General features: G+C 42.7%; 2 protein-coding genes across 2 annotated transcripts in view; one reads left to right on the plus strand and one right to left on the minus strand.

Moving 5' to 3' along the window:
* CMSS1 (cms1 ribosomal small subunit homolog) overlaps positions 1 to 17,473 on the plus strand; it is a 192,840-nt gene that overhangs the window by 86,810 nt on the left and 88,557 nt on the right.
* LOC139316187 (filamin A-interacting protein 1-like) overlaps positions 1 to 17,473 on the minus strand; it is a 104,394-nt gene that overhangs the window by 24,910 nt on the left and 62,011 nt on the right. Inside the window, exon 2 of the mRNA XM_070942747.1 lies at positions 1,302 to 1,450. The gene's annotated coding sequence lies outside the window, so the exon portion shown is untranslated. The remainder of the gene's footprint in view (positions 1 to 1,301; positions 1,451 to 17,473) is intronic.

Below are 17,473 nucleotides of genomic sequence, written 5' to 3' on the forward strand. Positions count from 1 at the left end.
CGCACCTTATCGGCCTTGTCGGCCTTGGTTTGCCGACCTTCAAGCTCTGTCGATTCGTCCTCTGTGGCGTCTTCTTCCCGCCGACATCGTCCTCCATCAGGGATCGCTCCACCATCCGGACGCCTCCTGGCTGCAACTAACCGCTTGGCGGTTGAGTGCCAGCTCCTGACGGAGTCTCTCCTGCCCGATGACGTGATTGACACCATCTTGGCGGCTCGCCGTCTGGCCACGGTATGCATCTACACGGCTACATGGCGCTCCTTCGCGGAATGGTGCATGCCACAAGGGATCGACCCGAAGCAAGCTTCTACTAACCAGGTACTCGTCTTCCTCCAGAGAGGGTTGGCCTCCGGCCTCGCGCCGAACACGTTACGCAGGCAAGTAGCCGCTTTGTCTTCCATTCTCTATTTGGGGTCCCGTAACTCCCTGGCTCAACATCCTCTGATTCGATTGTTCCTCAAAGGGGCTTCGAACCTTCGGCCCCCTCCCGTACACCGTTACCCTACCTGGAACCTCCCAAAGGTCTTGAACGCCCTCACTCGGGAACCATTTGAGCCTATTTGCACAGTATCCTTACGTTTTCTCTCCTATAAGGTATCTTTCTTGGTTGCAATCACCTCTGCCAGACGGATTTCAGAGTTGGCAGCCCTCTCCATGAGGGCTGACCTCTGCGTTTTCCACCCGGACAGGGTAGTCCTCCGCCTGGACCCAACTTTTTTGCCTAAAGTTAATTCCCCATTTCACCGGTCTCAGGAATTAATTCTCCCGGATTTTTGCCCCCACCCGTCCCATCCTAGGGAACGGGTTTGGCACTCCCTGGATGTTCTCCGCGCCCTCCGCATCTACCTCCGGCGGACTTCCTTGTTTCGCAGCTCGGAGGCGCTTTTCGTCTCCTTCCAACCGTCCACTCTGGGCCTTAAGGTCTCCTCTCACACTGTGGGTCGTTGGTTCCACGCCACCATAGCCTCATGTTACGAGGCTACTTCCACGCCGACCCCCAGGTGCATCACTGCCCACTCCACCCGCAGTGCCATCACTTCAGCAGCTTGGGCTACTCAAGCTTCCCTCTTAGACATCTGCCGAGCCGCCACATGGGCGTCCCCCACTCCTTTTATCCGCCACTGTAGGATCGATACCTTCGCTTCGACGGAGGCGGCATTCGGCCGTTGGGTTCTCCAACAGGTGTGTGCGGACCAGGCCTCCACGTCCCGGGCGGGTCCTACCCTATAGTTCTCAGGCTTTGGCATGTCCCTTTCCTGACCGCTGTCTTCCCCGCTTCCCTAGAATGGGCGTTGACTTACCTGAACACCCCTTCTGGGGACCGGGAAGACAGCGGTCAGCCCCGCCCTTTTTCGCCGCCGGTTCGTCTTGGCCGGGCCACTTCTTTCTCAATTTTTTTCCAGGTGGGCTAGTGCGTCGTCAGGAAAACATCACATTCCTCGTCCGAAAGCTGGGGAAGCAACAGGAGGAGGAGCTTATCAACTTCCTGACCCGATCTTTGCTGGATTAGGAGCAGATAACCCTTTCCTGACCTCTGTCTTCCCGGTCCCCAGAAGGGGCGTTCAGGTAAGTCAATGCCCATTTTATACTGTAATGGAGATCAGTATCATTTTTATTATTCTCTGATGATAGGTTGCCTGAAATGTTCTATATGGAGCAGAATAGGATGATACGATCACATAACCTACAACATTTAAATATAATTAGGAATAAATTATTTTATCCACTCTGTATATTACCTATAGGTTAAGATCTTCTCTTGAGGCTATTTTTGGTTTCCTTGTTATTCCAAGTGAAGCAAATTGCTATCAAAAACAAATGCTAAGATTGGTATTTTAGTTGAGGAATGCTTTTCCTCTGAGAAGCCTACTTAGAATTTACTTTGCTATTGTCTTAATGGCATGCAAAACTTTTCATTATTTCTTACTATAAACCCTCCAGATGTTACACTTCTTCATCTTTATCCTTCAAGGATTCCTTCCCCATTTTCACTATATGAGACACACTGAACTTGCAAATGTAATTTTCCGTGGTTTGGGAAGCAATGGAAATCAAGCAGAGATCAAGTTTACCTCAATGAAAAGAGATATGAAATTGCTGAATTCAAGGGAAGGAAAATGTGGAAGAGGACAGCACTGGTGTTTAAGTGAAAAGCCAAGCTCATTTTTAAAAACAAGCCTCTGCATTACATCCAAAGTATTTATTACTACCGTGTTTGTCCAAAAACATGACCCACCCCAATGATAAGCCCAACCCTAATTTTTGGGGGGTGGGCCTAATATTACTCCTACCCTGAAAATAAGCCCAAGGGATGGGCGTAGCCAGCACAAGTGGCAGCGCGGGCGTGGGGGGGGCACCTGTCTGGCTGCAACTGCAGCCTGCTGGCCCCTTAGGGCAGCGCAAATACCTCTTTTGCCCTTCTTTTTCTGGACCCAGTCCTTCTGTTTATTGGGCCGCTTCCCTGAAGCCAGCAGCTCCACGGCCAGCTGCTTTGCTTTTTCCCTCTTTTAGGAAGCTCGCAGGAAGCTTTTTGACGAATAGGAGGAAAATGGGGAGGGGAATTTTCCTGCCTGCCATCCTTCCCTCAGTCTGTGCTGAGCTTGAGGAATGGATGACAGGCAGGAAAATCCTCTTTCCTATTTTTCTCCCTTTCACTAAAAAGTCTCTATTCGAATGCTGCAGGTTCGGAATGGAGGTGATGGTACATCCATGGTGTGTCCAACTCACTGAGTCTGGCCTGCTGCACCTCAAAAAAAGTAAGAACACCTTGAAAATAAGGCCAGGTGCTTATTTTCAAGTCTAAAAGAAAATAAGACTCAGTCTTATTTTCTGAGAAACATGGTATCTAAATCTTGAGATCTTTGTTTTCAATCATATATAAAATTGACACCTGTCCTGGTTGAACTGCAGACATTATAGAAGTGGACTCAGCTTTTTTGTTAGACTCTTTAGAAAAATAATTAGCATTAATAATGAATAGCTATAATCAAATATAATAAAGGGATACATATTAGAAAATGTATGAGTTTATGTTTTCATATATCAATAATAATGAATTACATAATGGTAAATGCCAATACACATTTTCTTATAACATAGGATCTTGGAATTAAGAATTATGATTGATGTAAACTGAATAAAATGAGTTTCACTGAGCTTGGAACTCGCTGGAATCACATTGGACCAACGCTTTCTTTCAGCATAACTTCCTTACTGCAGTGGTGGATTGCTCCCGGTTCGCTCTGGTTCTATAGAACCGATAGTATAATCGACGGGACGTTCTGCCCACCTGCCACGATGTCATCATGGGTGATCTGCGCATGTGCAGAAGCTATGCATGTGCAGAAGCTTGCACACACGTGCATGCTCCTGCTGTGAAACGGTAGTAAAGGTAAGTGGAACCCACCCATGCCTTACTGGGTTGTTATTAGAATCTATATATATAAAAGCAAAAACCACTCATGCCGTAATCATGAAATCTCCAGAACTGTAAAGCCTACAAACTTGAAATTTGCCACATATGTTCCTCTTGGCTTCTAGGTGCTCACTACGAAAGGATTTTTCGAAATGACCATAAGATAATTAGTATTTCTTATATTATTATTAACAGGCTCTGATGCTAATTAGTTAGAAGTTCTACTCCCCTTCCCAACCTGAAAATAACTCTGGAGAGAATGGGATAGAATAGGAGAGGCTTCTGTGTGGCAACCCTGAGGGAGAGAAGGCTATAGGATAGGGGAAGGCTTCTGTGGGGCAAGCCTGAGGGAAAGAAGAGGATAGGATAGATGTTTCTGTGGGGCAAGGCTGAGGGAGACAAGGGGACAGGAGAGGCCTATTGTAACTACTCATTAATTTTCAAGCTGAAAGTGTCGATTTATCAAGCCTGATCACATAGTTTTGTAGCGGAGCACGGGTATTCAGCTAGTAAAATGATATGTGACCCAGGATGCTATTCAAAGCAATTTGGATAAAATATTGGATAAAAGTGGATTAAAATAAATAAGTAGACCATGATTCCTGGAGATATTTTGCTAGTTAAAACGTTTATATAAGGCTATAGTTTGGAGAATGAAAACAGCCTTTTGTATGCAGTTGTAAGTCACTTAGCGGGCAGAAAAACAAGCCATTATGTTGCTTGTTTACCTCTGTCTGCGCTTAGATTATTTAAGGGGTTTTGTTAACACTGTTTGCTTTCTTGGACATCTGCTAAACAATTAGTGGGACAAATGTAACCTCAGATTCTTGAGGTTTTAATTTAGGAATCATACTAAGAAGAGAAAGTTTGCAATCATATGTTGCTGGAATTCATAATATTTAATGTAGGGAAGACATTGGGTGTTATAACTGAGAGAGCACTGTCCAGATATAATTGTAATACTGTTTTAATTCTTGAATATTGGGTGGGGAGCCTTAGCAAATACAATCAAGTGTTTATAATATGGGCAGTGAACAAACCTCTCTTTCTCTCCTTCTCCCTCCCTCCCTCCCTCCCTCTCCCTCTCCTCCTCCTTCTCCCTCTCCCTCTGTCTTCTCATTCATAATCAAACCAAATAGCAGATAAAACTAATAATTAAAAGTTTTACCCTTTATTAAAAGAGTAAGGCTTTCGGTCTAGCTGTTTTAAAATTCATAGTTTTATTACAAATGTAATTAATTTTAAAATGTAATCATGACAGAAATAATAGACTATGCAATGAAATAGTAATTTTGAGTATATCTCTAAAATATGGTAGTCTAACAATATTAGAATCCTTTATTATTAATTATTGTGATGCATTACTAATTTTTGTAGGTCTGATTCTTTATTTGATAAGTTGCAGCTGCTGTAACTCATTATTTCCATTACAAACAGTGATTCATATTTCCATATGTAAGTAGGAGATCTTATGGTGGATATAAAATTAAGCAATGTTTAATACGCATATGTTTTCAATAGACTGTGGTGACTTAAAGTCCTAAGATTATTTCCAAAGCACTTTGTGCAGATCTATTTTTGACAAACGTTGTTCAGTAAAGTTGGCTGTGAAAAATATCTATCTCTCTTCCAGATACAATATGAGGTGAGAAAATCAGTTCTGGTAGTTCAGATATGCTTAATCCTTATTTTGGAAAAAAAGTGATGTATCATATAAAATATATATTTTATATTTTTATTGGTTTCTTTATGTATTTTATTTCATTTCATTTGCAGGCTCAGTGCAAACTACCAAGGGTTAATACCCTGTTTCCCCCCAAATAAGACATCCCCTGATAATAAACCCAATCAGGCTTTTGAGCGCATGGCAATAAGGCCAAGCGCTTATTTCAGGGTTCAAAAAAATATAAGACAAGGGTCTTATTTTCGGGGAAACATGGTATGTGATATTAACTAGTAAATAGTCCTGTGTGAGAAGTGATCCTAGTATGTTCCTAATGGATATTCACACTTGGGTTGGTGGGAACAATAGGTAAGTAGGAGACATTTGTTTTGTTTAGAATGGGAGAACTAATTTTGAAATTTATGTTTTCAGGAATTTTCTTATATCAGACAATTAGCTTTTTACACCTGTGTTTTTGAGACAAATGTTAAATACTTTGATGGGCGGGGGAATAACGCTTATTTCCCTTTTTTATTAATAATTATAAAGCTGTATTATAGGAGGTATAGAGTAATACAATGGAAATATATACACTGCTCAAAAAAATAAAGGGAACACAAGCAGAAGACATCCGAGATCTGAATGAATGAAATAGCCTTATTAAATACTTTGTTCGTTACATACAGTAATTTTGTGTTCCCTCTAGTTGTTTGAGCAGTGTATAAACTACTGTATGTAAAGAACAATGTATTTAATAAGACTATTTCATTCATTCAGATCTCGGATGTCTTCTGCTTGTGTTCCCTTTATTTTTTTGAGCAGTATACTATTTCATATGCTGGACTCAGATGCTAGTGGCCATCCATTATTATGCATGCAGATTGCCTGTCTTTTTCATATGCGCACTCATGTTTCAGCTGGTATTTGAATTGATTCACTTCTATTCTAATCATATTAGATGTACTTGAGGAAGGGAAGCTACTAAAAATGGTATTGCCATATTTTAACCTATAAAATATTTTCAAAGCTTTCTACACTAATGAGATAGGGCTGAAATCCAGCTGTAGCACAACATAAGACAGACAGGTGGAAGGAATTTTTAGAGCAAATGGATAAGTAAAATTGAAGGAAATTTATTTTTTGTGTTCTGATGTTCTAAGCTGGCTTTTGAGGCAATGATCCTGTTTCTTTCACTTTTCATTTTTATTATTCTGTGGGACAAATCTAGGATTCTCTTTTTCACTGTTGTAGCAGACAGAAGTGTCAGTGCAAAGACCAATGAAAGAGTTGGGAAGATTGAAGTACTTGAATATTGAGTGATGTAGCATTCATGATATAGCATTCCACTCTAAGCTCCATGTTGAAGCATAGTAATTCTTTTCAAAGATATTGCTAGCATCTTCCATATAAAAATCATTTTGTTTGAGAAGACAACCACAATTAATAGATTTTAAAGATATGTTACACTAATAGTAAAGGAAAAGGTTTCCCCTGTCCAGTCTAATGGTGCCCTAAAGTGCTCACTTCCATTTTGTAGCTGAAGAGTTGTTTGAAGATACTTCCATGGTCATGTGGTCTGGATTGACTATATGCTAAGGTGCATGGAAAGTTGTTCCTTTCTCACTGCAGTGGTACCTAGAAGTCCTTGGTACTTTTTGCAGACGTTTTATTACCCAAACCCAAATAGTTCGGGTAATGAAACATCTTCAAGAAAACAATCAAGCTCAGAGAACACCAAGAATCCATCATTTCAACCCTGAGCTACAAATATTCTCCTTATTGAAGTGGTACCTATTTATCTACTTGCATTTACATGTTTTCAAACTGCTAAGTTGGTAGGAGATAGGGTAAGAATGGAAACTCACCCCATAATACTATTACTTGGGTCTCGAACTGGCAACCTTCTAGTTGACAGCCCAGCATCTTCAGCCCAATCACTAGGCTACTGTGATCCCTTGATATACTAGAAACAAATCTTTGATGATGTTATATCATGGGATAGATTATTCAAATTTATGCTAAATAACCTTTATCAAAAATAAAATGTGGGAATTCCTTTTTAATTCCTTATTTTTGAACAGCATCCAATCCAAAAGATTTTGCGTTTATTTTTTGAAGAGTGCCAATAAGCAAAGGCTTAACTGAAAATCTATCTTTGCACCCTAAAGCAGAAGGACATTAAAAAGGATAAATTTCAATTGCCCAAAATAAAATGAACTTCTGTTGTTTAAAATTAGGTGGGGCTTAAATCCAGATGTTATAACTCTTCATTGCACGTTAACTGTTTTTTTGAAAGTAGAACAAAGCTGCTTTTAGTTTGAAAGCTGCTAGAGAATCAATCTTACATTGTCAAAATAAAGAAAACAAATATTTTTATTGTTTTATCCAATTGTCATCAGACTGTTCTTTATCTTTTTCTTCCTTTGTTTAGTTTTTTTAATTCAGATTAATGCATTAAGTTTTTTAATTACTGCGAAAGCTTAAAACATTTTAGTAAAATGTATTAGTTGGCGAAGGTACTACCAGACTCCCCAATCTTTTGCCACTACTAACTAATACACCAATCTTTCTACACTGTATTTTTAAGGGGTTTCTATTAACTTTCACAGGGTTGGGGATTGGCATTTTACATGTTTATACTTTGGCAATGTAACTGGGACTGCTGGGAGTTGTAGTTCAACAATAATTAGAGGATCAAAGATTTTGCTGCCAGGGAGTTTCAATTGCAGAAGAGCAGGCTGGATGAATTAGCAGTGATGTTTGTAGGACATGAGAAGGCAGAGTTCATGTGCACCCCCAGTGCAGCTGTCTCCTACTCATTGAGTCAAGCACAGCTTGAGGTTTCTTTCCAGAAGGCTTGGGCTGGATTTGGCAGATGAGACACTGTATAAAGAAGTGCCTCATGGTGAAAACCACGAATATCTGCCAACCATCTGACGATTTGTTCTCCTGCTTTGCTCCCCAGGTCCATCCCACAATCAATTTATCAGGCACAAGCCACCAAAAGGATGTTTTTCATTAAAGGGATAATAATTCTGAAGTCATAAAACCTCAATTGCTTTTTGGCTATGAATACCAGGCAAATAAATATTTTTTATTTTAAGAGGTTTTAGGAGTAACTTTTTTTTTGCAGTTTAAAAAGATCAAAGAATCATAGGAAAAGCATTGTAATTAATTTAGTAATTTATTTAGATTTTTAAATCTCACCTTGATTATTTTCATAAATAATTCAAAGTAGCAAACATATATAATACTCCTTCTTCCTCCTATTTTCCCCATAAGAAAAACACTGTGAGGTAAGTTGGGCTGAAAGAGTGACTGGCCCAAAGTCCCACAGCCGGGTATTATTATATGTTGTAAGTACCCTGTCAAAATAGAGTAAATCCTAATTATTGCAATATAAAACACCTTAGAGAGAAACATTCCTGCATTCTTCACAACTGATGTGTGGTAGCCATATGCCCAGCATTCTACAATATTTTCAGCAATAATGGAAATTTAAAGTTTATTTAACTTTAGTTAATATTACTAAGGCAATGTACCATGTTCTTTAGTTTAACAGAGTTCCTTTTGGACCAAATGTTTTATTGGTAAATATTTTAGATAAGAATCATGGTTCCAAACTCTGGGCTGCATCTCCCCAGGGCATCACAGTGAACTCACAGAGTGCTGCAGGATAATTCAGCAAAGCTCAACATCTATTAGATCCGTGATGGCGAATCTATGGCACGTGGCCTGTCGACCCAGGTCAGATCTCTGCAGCGTTTCTTTCGTGAGCTTCTGTTTCCCTGCAAATGAAACAGAAGCCCACAAAAGAAAAAGATCTTACCTCTTGCCACACTGCCGGTGTTGGGATGCCCCGCCTTCTGCCGGCCACCTGGTCTTCGGGTCTCTGCTGCGCATGCATGCATGTCTGCGCATGCGCATGTCCATGCATTCACTCATGCATGTTTGCGCATACACACATTCGTGTGCACGTGCACACCTTTCAGTTTGGGCATGCACATGCGCAGTTTGGGCACTCGGTGTCTAAAAGGTTCACCATCACTGTATTAGATACTGCACAAACTACGCTAGGGGCACTATGAAAAATGTACTGAGACTCTAAGAGGGCCAAGAACTGAGAAAAAATTGGTGGTATAATCTGTTTAAGAAAGTTATCCTTACTCACTTTATTATTTGCTTACAGCTTTTGAGATAACGGTGAAATGGTGTGAAGCAAACTGCATTGGGTAACAACCTACCTGTGAGATAAAATTATTTATAACACTTAGGGAAAAATTATAATGGATATTTTAACTGATGTCCAAATTCTTAATTTACCCTCATTTATTGTTAGTTTTATCAAATGCCATATATGCAAAATAGCCTTACATGTATATGTTATTTAGCCAGAAATAGCAAAGAGTTAATCATTCCTTTAAAAATTCTTAACAGCTGGTGTAAACTATCTCTACAAATCTGGATGACCTCATTTATGTCATATAATCTTAATCGTATCCAAAGAGGTTGCAAAAATGGAACAGGACTAGTAATGTATACCTTGCATGCAAAGATGTCAGAACTAAGCTCTCCCAAAGGACCACTTATTACAAGAATAAGTTAATTGAACTTCAGTTGCAATTATATTGCCACAAAAATGTACTCACAATAGCAGCATTTCTATCCAAAAGACTGGTCTTCATTATTTTAGTATACAAAATAGCAAAGCTGTGTCATTCTTATATGTGCTTTACACTAAAATATCGACCATTCACATATAATTTGATTAGATTTATGTCTTCAGCAAAATTAGTTTCTATATTGGCATAAGAATGGAAAATATGTTTATACAACAGCCTTTTTTGCTGCGTAGAAGATAGTTAAGATTGTAAAAGGGCTGGTTATGATTTGTTCATCTTTTCTGTGTGAGATAAGCAACTAGAGATTTTTCTAATGAGATTTTTATAGATTTGAGGATCTCAATTTCTAAATATATGTATAAAAATATTTCAGCAAGCCATTTTTTTAGTTTGCCTATTTGCATTATGTCGAATAACAGTGCTGTCTTATTTTTGCAAAAGTAAGCTAGGTAATATCTATTTATTATGATACTGTTTCTATAAACAATAAATATAAAACAATTTCTTTTACGTTTTCTTTTTCTCAGTCACGGAGGAAACGCTGGTCACTAAAGGGTTACAACCAAGCCAGTAGCTCTAGGACCGAGTCCACCAACAAAAGAAGCCCCGCCTCTTCCTGTACCCAGTTTTTAGACTCGATCCGGTAGAGGACAGTCGTGTCTGTTAGTTCTCTCTCATTAACTCTTCGTGGGGGAGTTATTTGGCCATTGCTGGCTTATTTCTACTTAGTTTGCTCTTTTCTGCTCAAATTGCTGGTTTTTTCTTCAAAAGCGGCTAAACTTTATTGGAATCAGCTGGGGAGCGCTAGAAACGCTCCAGCGGCCCTGAGCAGCCCTGCAGCAACGCCCACGTGCGTTTTGCATCGCCCTACCTTTTGCAGCACTTTCAAAGGATTTTGGAGGCTTTTGGAGAGGTTTCCCTGCCTCCTGCTGCTGTTGGAGATTTCTGGCTGCTAATTTCTGGCGTGAAGGCCTTTCCACGCCCAATTTTGCCACGCTGTTAAGCCCTTTGGCTAGTGGCCATTTCCTGCCTCCTGAGTAATCTTCCTGGCTCCTGGATTCTACTCTGCTTCTCTCCTGGCGCAGTGAGTTACCTGAACCACCAATTATTCCCTGTGGGTGCATTTAAGGGTGATTTCTATCCTTTGCATTTATTCTGAACTGCAAAAGTAAATTTCTGCTTTATCATGGCTGATGCTAGGAGCAATAAATCCCAAAGCAAAGGAAAAAGGGGCCATTCTTCTGATCCTAAAGAAAGTTCCTCAGGGGATTCTGTTCCTCCCAAGGCAGCCAGAATTTCTACTAGATCTAATCACTCCAAAAGTACTAATATTGTTGCATCATCAAGAGAAGAGACCAGGAGGCATAAGGCCATGGAAAAGGCCTTTCAAAAAGCTGCTTCAGAGGCCTCTAGAGTTTCATCTCCTTCTGTGGGGCCTTCTAAATCTCCTGCCCTCCCCACTTCCAATGTGGCTGTTCCTTCTTCCCAAATTCAAATTGAACATGATTTTTCTCCTGATCAGTCTACTCTGGGTGAGAATGTAGTTGTTGATGCTTCTTCAGTTTTTCTGCTGCTAGGCCTCTATCTCCAATTGTTTCTATTCAGGCCCCCCCAAGGCAAGAAATTCCTGAGGCTCAAGCCCAATCCTGCATTCAGGGGTCTGAGGCTCCTGTAAATTTAACTCCTGCCCTAGCTGAACTTATTTCTGTTTCAATTAGGCAGGGTATTGCTGAAGGCCTTCAGCAAAGGGCCTCTTCTGAGGCCTCCAGTTATGTGAGTCAGCAGAGTCGTTCTGTGAGGACCCAGGCCGTTGCTGATCCTGTGCAATGTGAAGAAAGGGTGGATTCCCCGGAAAATGCAAGTCAAGGTTCCCTGTCTGAGGGGGAAATTGCCCCTGATCAAGATCTCTCGGATGATGAAGGTCTAGAACCAGACCAGCCTTCCTTCATTGGTCTTTTCAAGCCTCAATTATTCAGATCCCTTCTATTTAAAGCTCAAAATGTTACTGGCCTGGGAATTTCTTCTACTCCTTCCTCTCAAGGGGCTTCTACATCCTCTTCTCAGCATCCCTCTTCATCATTATTATTTCAGGAACCTTCCATTCGTGCAGAGGTCGTTCCAGCTCCCAAGCTGTTTTCTGATGTCGTTCAAAGACAGTGGTCTTCTCCTAGTTCTGGCCCGGTTCCCAATGGTCTAGATAAAAGATTTTATAATATGGCATCTGATTTTGCTAATATTCTTCAAGTTCCTTCTGTAGATGCTCCCGTCATCGCCCTCTCTTCTGCATCTCCTCTTATTGGTCCGTCAGAGGAATTCCTGCGCCCTGAAGATAAGAAGTTTGAACGCTCCTTGGTCAAGGACCACCAGGCCTCAGCTTGGTCCATTCAGGCCTCCTCAGCAGTTTCCTTTTTTAACAGGGCCTCCATCCTTTGGCTTCGCCAACTATAGGAAAGGCTGCCTCCTTCTGATATGCGATCTCACCAGGACATCAACAAGATCCTAGCTGCTGTTGAGTTCTCTGCTGATGCTACTCTGAATGCGGCAAGGTTTTCAGCTAAGGCTATCGGGGCTTCAGTCACTTCTCGTAGGCTCCTATGGCTTCGTCAGTGGCAGGCAGATGTTCGGAACAAGTGGAGACTGGCATCAGCTCCTTTCTCGGGGAACTTTCTCTTCGGCCCAGCCTTGGACCCACTCCTCATCGAGACGAAGGATCATCGCAAGATTCTGCCCGCCTTATCGAGAAGATCTGATCCTCGTCAGCAGGGTTCCTTTCGAAGCCATTCCTTTCGCTCCGACTTCTCTTCCTTCCAGTCCAGGCCTCAGCGGTAGTCTCAGCCCAGGGGCGGACAATAGCAGGATTTCCAGGTCAGGCAGGGGTCCCGTTTCCCTCCCCGCAGACCCTTCAGGGGGGGGTAGGGGGCGTCCCTTTCGCAGGTCCCGTTAGTTCTCCTTTACCTATCTCTGACTCCTTAATTGGAGGTAGGTTAGCATTTTTTGCTGACCAATGGGATTGCTCAGTTTCAGACCCCTGGATTAGACGTACTATTAGGTTTGGGTTGACCCTTGAGTTCTCTTCGGTTCCTCCTGACTTGTTTGTCAGGTGCCCTGTCTCTCATGTCAGGTCCAAGAGGGTTCTGCTAGATGAGGCTATTCAACATCTTTTGGAGATTAGGGCTGTTCAATGTGTTCCCCTAGGGGAAGTTGGCCAGGGATTCTATTCCCGTTTGTTTCTAGTTCCCAAGGCTTCAGGAGGCTGGAGGGCCATATTGGATCTTAAATCCTTGAACCGATATATAGTCTATCGTCAGTTCAAGATGGAATCCCTCCAGACCATTCTCCTTTCTATCCGTCCAGGTGATTTTTTGTCTTCCATCGATTTGACGGAGGCTTATCTCCATGTGCCCATTTTTCCGGACCATCGGAAATACCTCCGTTTTTGTTATCGGGGTAGGCATTATCAGTATAGAGCCCTTCCCTTTGGCCTTTCCTCAGCTCCTAGGGTCTTTACAAAGATCATGGCTGCCTTATCGGGCCATATGAGATCTTTTCCTGTTAGAGTTTTGTTTTATCTAAATGATATTCTTATTTTGTCTAGTTCTGAGGTTAGGGGTAATGAGGATATTCAGGTCACCCTTCAGACCCTGCAATCCCATGGTTTTTTGGTTAATTGTTCTAAAAGCAATCTAGTTCCCTCCACGTGCATTCAGCATTTAGGGGCTGTTATTGATTCTGTCAGGTTGCAGGTTTCCCTTTCTCAGGATCGTCAGGACAGCATTGTTGAGCTGGTAGGTCAGGTTAAGGCCTCTCGCTCTTTTTCCCTCCTGGGGCTTTCCCGCTTGCTAGGGAAAATGGTTTCTGCCTTCGGGATCACTCCCTGGTCTCGGTTTCATAGCCGGGAACTTCAATGGTTTTTACTTCCGTTTCAACGGTCTCGCAGGAGCACGTCAGAGGCCAGAGTCCCCTTGACTCCTCAAGTTGTCCGGTCCTTGGCATGGTGGACCTCTCCGGCTCTTGCTCAGGGATGCCTGTTCAGAGTGCCTCAACGCGTGAGCATCACCACGGACGCGAGCCTCTTCGGATGGGGGGCTCACCTGGGGTCTCAGCTGGCCCAAGGGCAGTGGTCGGTCCAGGAGAGGGGACTTCACATCAACATCTTGGAGCTCAGAGCCATCTTCCGAGCCCTTCACAAGTTCGCTCCTCTCCTTCGAGGTCTGGATGTCTTGATCAGAACAGACAACGTAGCTGCCAAGGCCCACATCAACCGGCAAGGAGGGACCCGCTCCAAGGCTCTCATGAGGGAGGCATCTCGTCTCTTCAGGTGGGCGGAGAGTCACTTGGCATCCATCCATGCCTCTCACATCTCAGGGTCAGCAAATGTTCAGGCGGACGCTCTCAGTCGATCGGTGGTGGATCAGACGGAGTGGAGCCTCGATCCACTTCTGTTCCAGGACATCGTCCATCACTTCGGACTTCCAGCAGTGGACCTCTTCGCGTCCGAATCCAACCACCAGCTTCCGAGGTTTTACACGAGATTTCCTGTCCCGGGAGCCGAAGCTGTGGACGCCTTGATCAGCCCGTGGCCTTGTGGTCTTCTTCTCTATGCTTTCCCACCTCTTCCCCTCATCTCCAGGGTCATCAGGAAGCTGTTGCAGGAACAAGCCGAGCTCATCCTTCTGGCTCCCTTCTGGCCCAGACAACCGTGGTTTGCGGATCTGATGGCTCTCTCTGTTGCTCCCCATTGGCAGATCCCGGCCGACAAAATATCTCTGTGGCAGGGCCGTCTAGCTCATCCAGACCCTCAGTGGTTCCGGCTGACCGTCTGGAGGTTGAGCGGTTCCTCCTGTCCTCAGCCAGGGTGCCTTCGGAAATAATTTCTATGATCCAGGCCTCCCGTCGAGGATCAACGAACCGTATTTACAATGCCACTTGGATGGCCTTCTCTGCCTGGTGTCGCTGTAAGAAGGTCCTTCCTACTGCTGCTTCCATTCTTGACATCCTGGGCTTCCTTCACGATGGCTTCAATTCAGGGCTTTCTCCCAATACCCTCCGGAGGCAAATCTCTGCCATCTCATCTATCCTCACCTGCGGCACCGCTGAGTCTGTGTCCATTCATCCTCTCATCCGTTCATTCCTCAGAGGCGCAACCAATCTACGTCCTCCGGCTGTTCATCGGTTTCCCACCTGGGACCTGAATAAGGTTCTGTTAGCTCTTACTGGTCCTCCTTTTGAACCTCTCCGGGAAGTCTCGCTGAAGTTCTTGTCTTTTAAGGCAGCCTTTCTAGTTGCTATCACCTCGGCTAGGAGGATCTCGGAGTTGGCTGCCCTCTCAGTTTGCCAGGATCTCTGTATTATTCATCCTGATCGAGTAATTTTGAGATTGGATCCAGCTTTTATTCCAAAGATCAATTAAACTTTTCATCGTTCTCAAGAGATCATTCTTCCCAACTTCTGTCCTTCCCCCCGTCATCGCTTGGAGACTGTGTGGCACAAGCTTGATGTTCGTCGGGCTCTCAAGATTTATATCTCCAGGACTTCTTCCTTTCGTCGCTCCGAGGCTCTCTTTGTGTCTTTCCAACCCCAGTCCATGGGGTCAAAGGTTTCTTCTACTACCTTGGGTCGATGGCTCAGGGCTTCCATTTCTTTAGCTTACGAAGCTCAATCGTTGCCAGTGCCTCGTGGTGTTACAGCCCACTCTACCAGGAGCGCGGCTACTTCGGCTGCCTGGTCTACCCAAGCTTCACTCGAGGAGGTCTGCCGAGCCGCTACTTGGACGTCTCCATCTCCATTCATCCGGCATTACTGGTTGGATGTTTATGCATCGGCGGAAGCCTCCTTTGGAAGACGTGTGCTGCAGCGAGTATCTTCCCAGGACCAGGAGAGGCGCCGGCCTTCTCCCTCCCAATAGGTACACGGGCTTTGGTATATCCCTTTAGTGACCGGCGTTTCCTCCGTGACTGAGAATGAGCATTGGTCTTACCTGATACGCCACTCTAGTCACTAGGAAACGCCGGTCACCCCCTCCCAATTGGTCCGGCACCTCTCGTGCTGGCTTTTGGCTGTTGACAGAGGGGGGTGGGTCCTGGGGATTTTTTACCTTTCCTTTATTTTTCTACAGACACGACAGTCTATCTTTCGTCCTCGTCTCAAACTGGATACAGGAAGAGGCGGGGCTTCTTTTGTTGGTGGACTCGGTCCTAGAGCTACTGTCTTGGTTGTAACCCTTTAGTGACCGGCGTTTCCTAGTGACTAGAAGTGGCGTATCAGGTAAGACCAACGCTCATTTCCTACTGAGGCCTCAGTTTTTTTGTCAAAAGTTTGTTTAGTGTTTCATGCAAACCATGAACTCTAGCTTAACATGTTCTTGATTCTTGGTCTTGATTTCTCATTCTTGTTTGTTAAGAGAAAAACAAGATGATGTTTCTATTTAGAACAAAAAAATAAACCATGATTTAAACTGTCTGAAATTATTCGTTTCTAATAGGAGGAGATACTTACTGTAGGATGAAGGAGTTGTTCATCTGCATAAACCAGCACATGATACTCAGATTATCACAGTGTGTATTAAATATTTTAACAATATGAAAATACTGTTTTAAAAAAAATCACAAAACTTCTAGATACCCCAATTAGATTTTTTCCCCAAGTGAAGGGAAACAGTTATAAAGGGCACAATTCAGACTTCAACTCTTGCAAAGAGGTATTCTCTACTATAATGAATGACATATATCTCTGTTAAAGTGTGCTGTCATCCTTCCTTCCTTCCTTCCTTCCTTCCTTCCTTCCTTCCTTCCTTCCTTCCTTTCAGTTCCTTTGTGGAACATAAATTACTTAAAATGATATGAATTTAATGTGTTTTATGTTCTAAATGTAGTAAGTTCTAAATGTTGTAAGAGTTTTTTTGACAATTTAGTAACTTTGTATCATTCATTCATTCATTCATTCATTCATTCATTCATTCATTCATAATTCAAGACTTAAAACTGACAATATTTAAAACTGAAAATATTGAAGTGATAGTCAACTTTTGCCTTTTAGGACTGACCATCAATGGCAAAGAATAGCATTCAAGAAATACAGTGCAGATCAGCACTTGATAGAGTATCAATAAAGATTTACCAACAAATTAAAGGGACACCTATGGGATCACCACTTTCAGGACTTATAGCTGAGGTTGTCATGCAATGTCTAGAAGCCATAGCACTTACAGAAATACAGCTGAAAATATGGATCAGATATGTAGACGTTACCTTCACCATAATGAAAAAGGACCAATTAGAGAACATCCACAGAACCATCAATAACATTTTTGAAGGGATCCAGTTTACCAAAGAGGAAGAAATCAACAACTGGCTACCCTTCCTGGACATAGTGATCAGCAGAGTCCACAATGGCAAGCTATAAACACAGGTTTGTAGAAAAACCACACATACTAACAGGTGTACCATACCAAAGCAACAGCTCAACCTCCCATAAGGACTTTATTTAGATGAGCCCAAACACACTGCAGCAACCTGAAACAGTAGGAAAAAGAAATAGAGTATCTATACAACATATTCCAACAAAATGGATATCCACATAACTTTATGAAAAAGTCCCTGACTACTCAACCCAATACAGCACCACCATCATAAATCCTAAAAAGAAATACACTGCCATACATCAAGAATATCTCAGAAACCACAACAGACTACTACAATCATACGGAATCAGCATAGTACACAAGCCAACTAAAACCCTTCAAAACATCCTAAGGAGACTAAAAGACCCAACAAC

The sequence above is a fragment of the Pituophis catenifer genome, unplaced genomic scaffold, assembly GCF_029215685.1.
Source record: "Pituophis catenifer annectens isolate HBS135680 unplaced genomic scaffold, rPitCat1.0.hap2 SCAF_4, whole genome shotgun sequence".
NCBI classification, from domain to species: Eukaryota; Metazoa; Chordata; class Lepidosauria; order Squamata; family Colubridae; genus Pituophis; species Pituophis catenifer.